Source organism: Leiobunum rupestre, chromosome 1, assembly GCF_980474605.1.
Source record: "Leiobunum rupestre chromosome 1, qqLeiRupe1.1.hap1, whole genome shotgun sequence".
In the NCBI taxonomy this organism is placed as follows: domain Eukaryota; kingdom Metazoa; phylum Arthropoda; class Arachnida; order Opiliones; family Sclerosomatidae; genus Leiobunum; species Leiobunum rupestre.
Window position 1 is genome coordinate 7,121,774 of NC_143384.1, and position 14,249 is coordinate 7,136,022.

Sequence of the window (14,249 nt, forward strand, 5' to 3'; positions counted from 1 at the left end):
ATCCTCTTAGCAGACGCAAAAGCTTGAGCGTCACTGCGCCACCTAGTCTCATTTCGGTAGCGAATTGAAATTTCATAGTTTTGTTTTATCTCCATTCGCTACTGAAAACTTTCGTTATGCCCCCTTTCGGCGGCCAACCAAAACATGTAGAGGATACAAATACGTAATGAAGTTAAAGCTGCGAGAGCAAGGGGGCTTAGCAGATGATTGATACACCGTGATCCCACTTAGCAGAAGCTAAGCTAAGGCTTCTGCGTCGCTGGCGCCACCTAGATTCGTTTCAGTATGGCTAACACACTTATTTTCAAACATGGACAGTAGGCTATGACTCTTATTCCTGTTTTTCTACGCACGGCGTCTAAAGGCCCCGTGCATGAAAAGAGAAGATACAACTAAATTCAAAATCGTCTGCTTAACTTTTAATTTATCCAAGGACTATAGTGCAAACTTAATAAAGCAGACGAAAATGAGAGCCACATGTGGTATTTTTCCTCAATGCGGATAGCTATAATGCTGCCAGATATCTAATCTACGCCAGGGGCCTATTGCTTTTACATATTTATTTCCTAACACGGTGAGTAGGGGACAATATCGGTAAAACCAAGATTTTTTTAACAAATTGTCAAAATGTAATAAAGTCTTACATTTAACTAAAACTTAACCTTGACGTTGATAAATTTTACTGAACACTGAAAATTAGAATCTATAACAGCTCTTTTCGTGCTTGACCAAAATAATGCACTACATCAGCCCATTTGTAGAAGTGCCGTTCAATATAGAGCACTAAAAGATCACCTGCGCAACAAAATTGGCTCACCTGTTCACTTAAAGAAATAAGGGAACACTGCTGTTTAAGTGTTCCACTGTGTTTCCTGTGTGTTCTTTAATTGAACAAGTGGGCCAATTTTGTTGCGCAGGTGATCTTTTAGTGCTCTATTTCGAACTATTTCTGAAACACTTTCAGAATGCCAAAAAAGCACAACAAGATCACTCAGGAACACTAAAAACACACCTAAGAACACTTATACAGTAGTGTTTCCTAAGTGTGCTTTAAGTGAGCAAGTGAGCCAATTTTGTGGCGCTGGTGATCTTTTAGTGATCCACCTGTACACACTTTTGAATTGCCTAAAGAACGTATGATTCACGCTTGTAGATCACTATAGTACACTAGTTACACACACGAAGTACTATGTTCCAAATGTGATCTCTTGGTGAATAGTGATCCGATTTTGTTGCGCACTTTTAGCGTGCTTTTAGTGATTTACTAGTGAACCTTTTTTTTGCAGTGATGAAATGTGTCATGACCATCAATCGTGACAATATTGTGGTCAACATTATCCGCAACCCACTGAGAAAATCCACCTTCTGGTAGAGAGAAGTTCAAATTCTGATCGACAACTGCGGATTGAAGATATTTTGGAACTTCAACATAAGAAACGCTAAAACCCATATTATACAATTCGTCAACGAGAATACGAGATACAAATTCACGGTTAATTTTAACTCCGATACTTAAGGGTATAGGACAAATACATGACCTTGGTCTGGCTGCTTGAACTATGGCTTGTCCTAAAGAAATCAACTTTACTTCCCAATTTTGAAACGGAATTGGAACTCGTAAGAAGCTTAATAATGTTTCAGGTACATACTCGGCGTTCTTTAAGGTGGAACTTATTTCGGAAGCTGAAGGGTAATAATCTTGTACCTTTCTTAGCATTTGTATATCCGTTTTTATTAATTTAGCAGCTGTCTCAATAATACGACGTTTCTCCCCTTCAGTATCTTCTACTCGTTTTTGTTTGTGATATTCTCGTATTATGCTCGAAACATTTTTCCCAATAGTAATCATATTAGGTAAACCTTTTTTTGTGGAAATAACGATATTTTCTCCAAAGTGGCGCTGTAGTTTCGTCTGAAGATACTTTGGAACATATGTCTCCGCATCATCGGGCATGAAAGATTGTAACTTTTCCCTAACCTCATTGAGAGGTATTGGTTCCTGGTTTTCCTCTTCAAGCCATTTACAGACTCTTAAAAATGGCGAATTCGAGTCTTCACCGTCGTCATCTCGCAGGCAATCTTGTGTTGCGTGTCGTTGATGTTTTTTGGGTATTTCGCGCCCAGTTCGAAAGTTTGTACTGCACGTTTGGTGGTAAAGGGCGTCTGCAGCTGGTAGATCAATAGCTGAAGTTATTCGATCCTTATCATTTTTTGCCCAATCATCGGTTCTCGTTTTGCATGTTTTAAGAACATTTTCTTGATATTTTAAAGTTCGCACGTAAAATATTTCGCCCTTTCCACGCTTTTCGTTTTCGCTAATGCAATTTCCGCAGAATAAACAACTTTGAAACTAAACAAGATCTCAAAGTTCTGCTGCTAGATGGTTCCAAAGACAGTTGAGCTTCCTTGATACGATTTTTGTTCACGTATTTAGAGCGACAGGAAATATGCACTTTTTTTCTTTCAGCTTGTTGACCAAGCACCTCATATAGTTTGTCTCCTCGGTCATGACTAGCCTTTAAGATTGTTTTTAAGCCTTTGTCTGTCAAATTTACCCAGGTGTTTGCTGACTCTAAAACGTTTGAACAAAGGCAACAGCTGTCCATCTCCAGCAGTACTAATGTAGCAGAAGGTAATTACAATATACGACCATTTGTTAGGTTATAATAATGCTCGTTGTCGCAAGCATGGTTTCTTGAAACAAACTAAAACTAGAACTACCTACAGATATGATTTATTTAGTTTGCTGGTGCCACCTAGAGAGACTCATATTTTAAAGTTTATAATATAGAAATATTTAAAAATATATAAATAACAGCCTAAATAGTAATAGTTTCGACTGTAAAAAATTAGAATAACAATTTTGTAATTTATCTTTAAAGTTAAAAACCCGATAGATGGGGTGTTATTCAACTTGGAATAACACCGCGGTTTTTTAAAAACGGTTTATGCTGTTCTATAAAAAAATATATTTAGTTTATATTTATGTATATTCTATAAATTTTTATATACGTATCGCCGTGTAACAATAAACATGAAATTTAATAGAAAAACACATGAAATTGGTACTTTTGCGGTCCGCCATCTTGAATCTATGACGTCATTGTTATATTTTTACGCGTGTTTCATGTCACGCATGTCCAACATACTGTATTCTATGTCAGTTCAAAATATTTCGTCGATACGGCAAGTAGATTCACCGCAATAGTTGAAAAACCGCAATCCCAGATATGCCTAAAAAGAGGGAAAACAGCGAATCGTTTTTCGCGCGTAAAAAAATTTGCATAAAGTTACGCACGTAAATAATTTATGTGATAACTAACTATACTATATCTACCTAAAAATCCAAAAATAATTTATGTTGCAAAGAGTTCCGGGTCAAACCCTAGAACGACTGTACTACCACGGACACACGACAGATTAAATCGTACCGATAGACTACTTAAAAACTAGCCATCGAAAATGATTTAAATGCAGGTTCATAATAGTCTAAGAAACAAATAGAATTCTTGAAAATGACCTGCTAGTTTATTTATCATAAAGCTGGATAATTGACAACGAAATAGCAAGCAAGTACATAGAAGTACTGTATTACTTTGGGCTTCCTTCTATTCTTGTGGCACTAAATTGATTAGAGTGTGCAATAACTGGTGGGTTTACCGGGGAGTAGGGGTCCGGCTCTTGTAACCCATAAGGGCGGTGGCGCACTGGGAGATGTTAGCTCTGATCAAATGGTCCTATCTCCACCTCCGACTTCGGCCAGGTTTGGCTGGAATCTGAGCTTCGACTCAGGCTAACGGAGAGGGTCCGTGTAAACTAGCCGCCTCGGCGGATTGGGTAGCCTGCTGTGGAGCGGCGGTCCTCCGTGTGAGGGCCTTTTGGAGTCACACCGTGATCTCCGTGGCCAGCTGTGCCGGGTTATGTGTATGACTCTTTACGTAGGTAGGGTGTCGGAAGGCGTTGCTATAGCATCCACTCTTACTCGCACGGCTGTGTGCGAAGTGAAAATTGATCCACCCATTGCTGCACCTTCTGCTGGGTTGAGTGGCTTGCGTAAAAGGTCCGACCATCAGTAGTAGGGTACTACTACCCGAGGGGCTATCGACTTCCCGTAATCGGTGTACACCCTAACTGTAATGATTACGTATTCTTCTGTTATCTTTTGTACTCATTTGTAATCTTCGTACTCATCTGTAATCACCGAAATCATTATGAAATAACGCGTACTCATCTGTAATCACGTGTAATCATTTGTAAAGTGCGTAATCATCTGTAATCACGCTTATTCATTGTAATTATCCTGTACTCAATTACTCATCTGTAACAATTTTAAAGTTTTGGGTTGCCTGTGTACTCATCGTAATCATTATGTTCTCATCATAATCATTCTGTACTCATCGTAATCATCTGAACTCATTAATAATTACGTAATCGGTATACAGGCAAATTCTTACTGGCTAGCCCCACGCTACTACCCATGCTGGATTTGTCACTTGTCCGGGCTTGGGGACGCTGGAGTAGGGCACTATGATGATAGGCCTCCGGTGGTATGGCCCCTGTTGCTAGGTACACCGGGCTAAAAATTCTGACACACTTCTATTCCTGTAGTATCGCCCAACCACTTTTTCTTTTTCATAGTATATAATAATTTCAATTTATTATAATGAAAATACCAGGAAAATTCTTCCGTCAGAACTACATGTATGCACCGTAATTTTATGGTTTATTTACTAATTTAAAATAAATAGTCGTAAAAAACGATCATCGACGATGTTGGACATTTTGGTTGAGAAAACGGTTTGTATTTCTAATTAGCTAAAGATTTTTCATATTATGTTATGCTTTCATTAAAAATTTTATAAACAAATCCAATTCTTGGTAAACTAAAAAGGCGCACAACTTAATTAAGCCGCCCCTGTTGGCATAGCTGAGAACTCAGAGCCCCCCTCCCCTCAAAAATCACAATGGGGCCCCTTATTTTCATTTTTTTTCAGTGAGGGGCCCCCCTCGGACCATCAGCTACGCCACTGGATAGGTCGTCTATAACTTCATAGCGAGTGTGTAAAATATTGGATTCGGGTAATGGAGTTTAAGTTTATTTTTAGGGGAGGTTTCAAAAAGATGGTGAAAGAGGTCTCTGGAATTAGATATTGTTCGGTAGCGAATTGTACTGATACATATTTAAAAGAGTGGAAAAGTGCTCTTTGGGATTTGCATACTGACGCCCAAGGCTTAGGAAAGCCAACTAAGGAGAGATTGTCTATGATGCGCAGGGGCGAAGCTAAGGGAGGGGCTGGGGGGGGCATTGCCCCTCCCTACTTTTTTCCAGAGTTGGCAAATTGAAGTTGAGTTGGCAAATTGAAAAATAAAATTAGAATGTATGTATTTAGAATTTGTAATATTTCCCTATTTATCTTAAAAATATATGCAAAACCTTATTTGTGTTGAATTTTGTGTTCCAACTTGCATAGGCCTAAACACCTGACTAATAATATTCATTCACTTTCCAGCTAAAATGTCCTAATTTCTATTATACTGGCATGGAATCCTACAGGAAGTTTAGTTTAATTTTGAAAACTCTACTTCCAGCTGCTTACCATTTGAATTACAAAAGAGGGCTATGTGATGTTTTTTCTATTGAAGACCAGTTTTTTATGGTACTTATCAAGTTGAGAAGAAATATTGCTGACTTTGAACTGGCTCTCAATTTTTGCACATCTGAAATAACAGTGGGAAATATAATAGTCACGTGGTAAAATTTTATGTTTCATCAATGGAAGGAGATTAATATCTGGCCATCCAAAGAAATTATTTCATTTTTTACGCCGACTGATTTCGAAAAAAAGTTCCCTAACACTAGAACTATCATTGATGGGACTGAAATACCTATACAAAAACCCGGTGCTCCATTGGCCCAACAAATTACTTTTTCTACTTATAAGAACAGGAACATTCTAAAGATTCTTGTAGGAGCTAGTCCTGGAGGCCTTATTAGCTATGTGTCTCCTTGCTATGGTGGATCTGCTTCAGATCGAAGCATCTTAGAGCGAAGTGAACTATTAGACATTGTTAGTGAACATGATGAAATAATGTGTGACCGAGGATTTAATGTTCAAGATTTATTTGCTCACAGAAATATTAAAATTAATATGCCAACAATGGTTAAGAATATGAACCAACTTCCAGGCGTTAATGTTGTTAAGGACCGTAAAATTGGGAGTAAGCGGGTTCATATTGAACGATTAATAGGCTTAAGCAAAACATACAAGATTTGAGGCGGACCACTAACAATATATCAAACACAGCTTGGTTCAGAAATATGTTTTGTTTGCTCAATGCTTTGTAATTTCAGAAAATGCATTATTAGTAAACATGCTTAAGTCAAACATGATTCGCCATGTTATTATGAAAAAGCCTTTCACACTCTTTAAGTGGCTTCTTTTTTAAGTGTTATTCACATAACTATGGTTGTGTATGAATAAATTCATGACAATATCAAAAGCGGTAATATTCATATACAACCATGCCTGTAATATTTATTTGCGTATTTATGTTTAAGATCTCATATTTTTAGTATTGAATTTTAGTAAAGTTTAAAAATTGTTTTTGTTTATTTCATTTCGAAGAAATAAATGTTCCCTATACCCAGCAGTATCGATGAAATTTGTATAACAAATATAATAAATTAGTTGGTTTTGAAATTCTTTATACAGGCGAGTGAGCCTCTTTCTTTGCTGGATATATTGAGGTAAATGTTCTATTTTGGGAAGAAAGGTCAAACGGCAGCTTCTACTAGGTAGTGGTTAGATACAAGAGTACTAGGTAGGCTAGCCCACAAACACAAAATAGTCCCATGGATATCCTAGAAATATTAGGTTAGCATATTCGGATATCCCTAAGATGACCAAAAATCCCTAACTTTGACCTATTAGATGTACTGTGGATGCCCAAATGTCCGCATTTTGACATCAGTGGAATATCCATTGGAAGTGGGGTCAGATAACGAGAGATATCAGACGGACATGCACACGATATTCGTATGTCCTAAATTACTCTTTCTGGTGTTATATGGACATCAGAAAGTGAATCTACGGAGTACCCCAGCAAACACAAATAGGTCAATTGGATATCATCTATGGATATATTTTGTAAGAGAAATAAACGATTTCACTTAAAATTTTCCTCTTGGGTTTATTAAGATAATGTACAAGAATAAATATTATTTGAAACAACATGTAACGAATTATGGTAGAGAAAACAAACTTTCCTCGAGTGAGGAGCCCGGCGGAAAAGTGTTGAGAACCGAGGCCGCATTGCCTCGTTGTACGGCGATTGCGATTCTCTGTACTAGGTAATCGGTCGAACGCGGGTCGCCAGACACCTCCCGAATTTTGCGGCCAATCGCGTGTATTAATTCCAGGCCGTCATGACCGAAAGATCCCAGGGTCTCGACGGCAACGGCCTGGAAAATGAAACGATTCTCTAACCCCGAGTATTTGGCTTTTTTCTTCGATTCGGCCAGGGTAGCTACCCAGAGTGCGGCCATTGAAGAGTTAGCCAAATACGATAGAGCTAAAGGATCCGCGCACGTAAAGTCCCAGACAAGCGACTTACCGCCGGACCAAGGGACTAACGACATGCCGTCCGGGCGTTTTCCATCATCACGCGATAGACCAGGTGGTTCCAGGACGGAAGGCACGCCAGCGGAAACGAGAGCGCGTCTCAGGATATCATTGACCGCGCTATGACGAGAGAGCCTACCGGAGCTTTTCTTGCAGCGCAATCCATGCGAGCCAAAGGAATCAACCTGATTGCCGCAGTTGCACGATTTGGGACCCCAACCGAAGACCGACGGCGATACGGAAGGAATCATCATCCAAATGAGACGGCGACGGAAGAGCGTTCAACTACGCCCTGGACTCCTTCGAATTCACTGATAGGAGCTGGGCTTTATCCCGGTCAGTTGAAGCCCGAGCGGCTAAAAGTGATAAAGTTTTGTCGATCACAGGGCCTTCCCAAGCGCGTTGGTATTTTAAAGATCTGGCGAAGGTATACTTTCAACGCTAAGGCGTTCCCACTGGCGGACGGCGTCAAGAAATACTTGGTACTCCGAATCGGTGAAGGAATCTGGGAGAATTTCGCGAAGGATATCAGAGACGCTCGAGAACGAAGACAAAAAAGCGGGGAGAGCTAGCTTCATGGCATGGCGGATTCCAAGGCCCCCTTTAGCCACCGGAAGCGAGGACTGTTCCCATGGTGAAATTTCCATCAAAGTATTGGTGACATTTTCAAGGGCCAAACGCAGTTTGTCATCCAACGATCGGAGGTAGGTCTGACATCGCCATACCGGGGCGCTACGGTGGAGGTAAGACAGCTTAGGGATGGTCATGGAATTTTTTAGCAGAAAGAACCCGTGGTGAGCTGTTACTTGTTCTAAGTTCTTTGTCATTATATCCAGAGCTTCGATTTTACTCGAGAGACAGGCAGACATGGCCTCATCGACGAGATTAGCGCCCAGGATGATGAATTGGGATCGTGGTAAAACTTTAATGCCCGGGGCCACCGCATCGAACATAGATTGGAAATGGGCGTCGGTGAGATCACAACGGTTGAGAATGAGAAGCTCGCATTTCGACGGGTTGAGCTCCAGGCCGACGTCCGAGGAAAGAGTTTTTAGGTTGACTAGGTCATCGACGACTACACCTGGTTCTCCACCCAGCGAAGAATCGTCCAATTACCATATGTTCAATTCTGAAGACATACAGGAAGCCACTTTCTGGACCACGAGGCCGAAGAGGGCCGGTCCTAAAGGGTCTCCTTGTTGAACGCCGCGCGCAGAAGGTATTATGGATTCGCCGTAAGAAAGGTGAGAGGTGACCCGATAGCACTGGCGCAGGTAGAGATAAAGTTCAGGGATTTCCCTATAAACTCATTCAAGCAGGCGGTCGCGACGCACCATGTTAAACGCGTTGAGAAAGTCCACTTTGAGTAAAACCTTCGGCTCGAGATGTGGGTGGTTGACGTAGCGACGGGCTGCGTGAGCAGCGGCTTCAGCACCGCCCTGAGTTCCAAAAGCAAAATTGAGTGGGACGCAAGAGAGGACCCAAGGTCGGCATGATGCGAGAGCAGGCAACCTTTGCGACCAGACGACGAAGAGTGCATCCCACCGCTATGGGCCTCACGCCTCCGTCCTTTTTCAGAGGAGCGCACAAATTTGCGCCGTATAAAACTGGACATAGTGCCGATGGAACTTGGCCGGCGAGCATGAAGTTGCAGAGGCTTGTGAGAGATTTAAGCAAACATTCGCCGGCAGCTCCTGCACCGGGCCAAATCAAATCCTTAAGATGCTGAGGTTTTAAGCCGTCGAGACCACCTGCCGAGCCGGACGGGAACGACATGATTGCAGTGCGGACGCTGGATTCTTCCACGTTGAGCCTAGGGATACTATTTCATTCGTCAGGTTCGTACGAAAAATCCTGATGGGTATTCCCTGTGGGGTGTTTACCTTTGAGTACCTCTAAAGTAGTAGTTGGGGCAAAAGAGGACTCTGACGAGATCACACGTACAGCACCCGAGATATCGCCGTCCGCGATCTTAGCCTCACAAATCTTTCCAACGTCCCGTTTTGATGGCCGTTTCTTAGATGGTTTTTTGGGCTTGCTAACCGCGAAAGTAGGAAATGAACCTGTCTCGAAGGCCTTGATGTGATCTTTGACTGCGGTGGTGAGCGAAACCCGTTTCCCTTCGGAGACAAAGGGAACTTGCAGACACATAGAGGGGAAGAAAAGTAGCGCCCTTCAAGATTCAAAACTGTTGTCCTTAACGACCTTGTTGAGTGAAGAGGATAGTGCCATAGACGCCATGTATCTAGCGTTTTTCGGAATGCGACTAATAATACGCCGATCTGATTTGAAAGTAGTAAGTTGACCGACAAGGTCCGCGTAACTGTCAGCAGGCACGGAGAATGACGGCGGAAAAGAAGCTGTAGGGGAAACGGAAGGTCTTGTGCAAGAAGATCGAGCATAATGACCGTTTAACCTCATAAAAGATTTCCCGCACTGATGACAGGACTGAAGTACGTCTTGTGAGGACATTATCTTGCGCGAAAACACACCCGGTGCTAAACGAATTGCACCCGGAAGTAAAACCCCCGAAAAACGTAATTTAGTAGAGTTTGAAACCACTGTCGCGAGTTCGACTGCATCACAGAACGAAAGGAGAATAAACGGCGAGACCCAAGTCCTAAATTTTTTTTTGAAAAAAAAGAGGACAAAAGCGTAAATTGCAAGCCCGAATTAGCGGGGTCATATGTACAATCAGAGAAGAAACATTAACACGAACCAAATATAAAACGCCCGTCATAGAATACAGGTTAACTTAAAGCTGGCACAATCAAGCGAAAAGTACAGCCGGACAAACTAGGCGCGGAGAAAGGTACACTAGTCACTAGAACAACACTAAGCAAAAGGGAGGGATAACTACAAAAATTTAAAACACTAAGTACAAAAAGATCTAAATAAAGATAATTAAAGGGAAAATCGTTGAAAAAACAAACGCTGACAAATTAAAAATAAAAAAAAATAAAAATTTTCCGCAAACAGTATTATAGTTTACAAAAATAAAACACCGAAACGAGCGTCGCGATGCCGGGGTAATACAATATTTACACCAAATATAAGGTGGCCGAACAAAGAAGAAACTGAAATTTTACGATTTTAAATTAAATACACCTGCCACTAACGAACGTCACACATCAAAACGGAAATTAACACTCTAGAAAAACGAAATTAAACAGATGCGATTGCTACAAAAGGGAAAACACTGGAAAATAAAGGCCGAAAGGGGACCACGCTGCCGAGCGACCGAACCCGGTTATTCTTAGAATGTTTTGATATACATGAAATCTATAAGTTGTGCATTTCTTATCTTCATTGGGTATATATTATTACTAATATTGCGTCATTGTTTTTAAGATTAATTGGAAAATGGAAAACCAATTCGTAGTGTAGCTCTGTGCTCTTATATTTTAATCACGGATATCTACATTCCAACCATAGAATAATCTCTATTGCAATGAATTAAAATAAAACTCTTAATATATATATATATATATATATATAACATCTATGTATATATATTTATATATATATAAATATATTTGGTTAAATTACAGATTTAAGGTCACACCCTGTGAAAGTTAGGGTGCGACGATGGACAATGTGATGTCCATATAACACCAGAAAGAACAACTTAGGACAAACGAATATCGTGTGCATGTCCGTGTGAAATCTCTCGTAATCCGATTCCCACTTCCAACGGATATTCAACGGATGTCAAAATGCGGATATTTGGGCATCTCCAGTACATCTAATAGATCACAGTTTGGGTTTTTGGGTTATCTTTGGGATATCCGAATATCCTAACCTGTTCTTTCTTGGATAGGCCTATCCATGGAAAGATTGTATTTGCTGGGCCCAGAAACACAAAATCATCCCATGAATATTTCAAAGCGAACCAAATCTCTTTGGGACGCCCTACCAAATTTTGATGTAGCTAGAATATTCTATGGATATCCAAAATACACATCTTACTTTGCATATATTTAAGATATCTCAAGATGCCCAAAAATTTTAAATCAATCTTCCGGAACCAAGAGATGTTCAAGTGATATCCGGCGTAATTATCCCTGCTAGATAATAACCAAATAACAGTTTTTTTATCTGTTTTTCAATGTGGATTAATCCACTTAGAAAAACAGATAATTTGGATGTGGTGTGGAAATCTCTCTGACATCGTGATGAAAAGAGATTTTGGATATATTTAGCAAAGCATTAGGATTCACACTGGATATTCATGTAATGGTGGTTTTTTAGATATCAGAAAAAGATATTTGGATTTTTATTCGATATCCGAGGGAAGACGTACATCTTCGATATTTTTATATTAGCTAGCAGGGGCAATTCGAATATCCAGTGCAAGACGATTGATTTAAAATTTTTGGATGTCCATAAAATATCGTAAACATATGAAAGTTAAGATGTGTTTTTTGGATATCCATAGAATATTTTAGCTTCATCCAAATTAAGTAGGACCTCCCAAAGAGATATGGATCTCTTAGAATATTAGAGGGAGATTTGTGTTTGCTGGGTTGCTACTAGCATGTGGTTGTTTCAACTTGTTAATTAAAAATGCGACAAACAAAGTTTTGTCAATTTTTATACGATTTTATTATTTTTTAAATTGTATTTTTGTATTAGTTTTTATGAGGGTGACCAGAAATGAAAAAGTTATTAATTTTATCAAGAAATAAAGAGAGTTATACCTTTAAGGCTTTCTTTGTAAAATTTAAAGCGAAAAAGCCAGCCTTCCAAAAGAAACTTTTCGCCGCGCAAAACTAAACAAATTTCTGTAGCGATGTTAGGGAGAAGCAGAAGTGACGTATTTTCTAAATCATACGCAACGGTAATACTACTCCCTTTAAATCCTTTAATACACTAAAAACTTTCTTCAAACTAAAATTTAATAGGTATTTGAGAGAATAATTTGATTAAATATTAATTTGGTTCAAATTTCTAAACGTCGCGCGATTTGGTCAAATTATTTGGTCATTTTCGAAATTTGATTCGACAAGTAAGGGGGAAAGGATCAGTTTGAATTTAACCCACCTAGTTGTAATTTGATAAATGTCAATTAATTTTAAGTTTATTTTTAAATCAATATTAATTATCACACAGTTTAAAGTAAAGAATGTCTACGAGTTTCTAAAAAATAGTTTGCTTTGTGTCATAGGCCTAACAGGGTTTTTTGGCGCAATTTCAAAAGTAAGCCTATTGCCGATTTGTTACTTTTTTGGTGTAAGTTGATATTAAGTTAAGAAATAATTTTTAAATTAGATATCTGAGCCCTATATTATAAATATTTATTTCAAATATTGATTTTATTAAGATTACAGCACCTTTTAAGGCAAGTGTCTCATCCTATTAGAAAGACCAAGAATTGTTAGTATTGTTTCAAACACATTTTTTCGTCGCGTACTCATTATACCCAAACAGTTCAAAGAATTAAAAAATATGATGTCACATGTAGCGCCATCTAAAGACAGGTAGTAAACGCGAACTAAAACTAAAATCAAAACCAAATACGGCGTCTTTTATTGTAATGGCGGAAGAAGTGGTTGAGGCAGATTAAACCACGTGTACAATTTGTCAGAAGTTAAATAAATCTCAATTTAGTTTCGCTAGTGAAGATTCTATTCGAAAAATAATAGATTGTGCTAAATTACGTTCAGTATTCGGAGCTAAACAATTCAATATAGTGCTTCAATTGTGCAAAGAAAAGAACCTAATGATTTGTTAAAGATTGGAATTAAATATCACAGAACCTGTTACCAAGAACTTACAAATAAACATAAGATCCTACTAGCAGAATAAAAATTAGTGTCGATGTTGTTTTTGATTCCACGAAATCTGTCAAAATTCAGCTTAAAAAATAATATACCTTAAACATGCACATGTTTCTATATGTCATAAAAATAATTAAATCGTAGTTCACTCAACGTTACCACTCATGTCATCGAAAGTGAGACGTTCAAGTAGAGATATGACAAAGAGCTTTGTATTTTGTGTTAAAAAGAAGGAACAGAAGTAGTGCATGAAGTTACCACAGCAAATATTGGAGTGCAACTTAAAATAAAAGCTACAAAATCAACATATAGTGGTACGAGATCCCGTTTGAGTTGCAGCAGTAGCTTTCAATTTTAAGTACCACTTATCTTGTCTTACAAAAGTGAAACGTGAAATATTGAAGACAAATCCAATTGAAATTTGATTTAATGAAAACCATAATGAATAACTCGATTATTCACGCTGTTTCTTTCCAACTATAACTTTATTAAACGCTAAATATGAATGACTAACTACGTACAAAAACATCCTTGAAGAGAACGGGATGGTTGCTATCGAGTGTCATAACTGCAAACCACACTTAAAAAGGCTGATCGTAGATTAAATTCCGGATATTCATTTTGAAACTCTCCAAGAATCTGGGACCCGGAAATATTAATGTCCACGAGTTCGGTATCTGCTGCTGTACTATACTACCAAAATAAAAGTAGGTTAAATTATGACTTGGTTTTTTTAAAGAAAAGCTGCCACTTTCATACGAAGCGAAGTAACTTATTTTCCAAAATGGCATTTTGAGGGAGAGTTTTCGAATTTTGAAAAGCCTAAAATAATAACAACGTTCTGCAA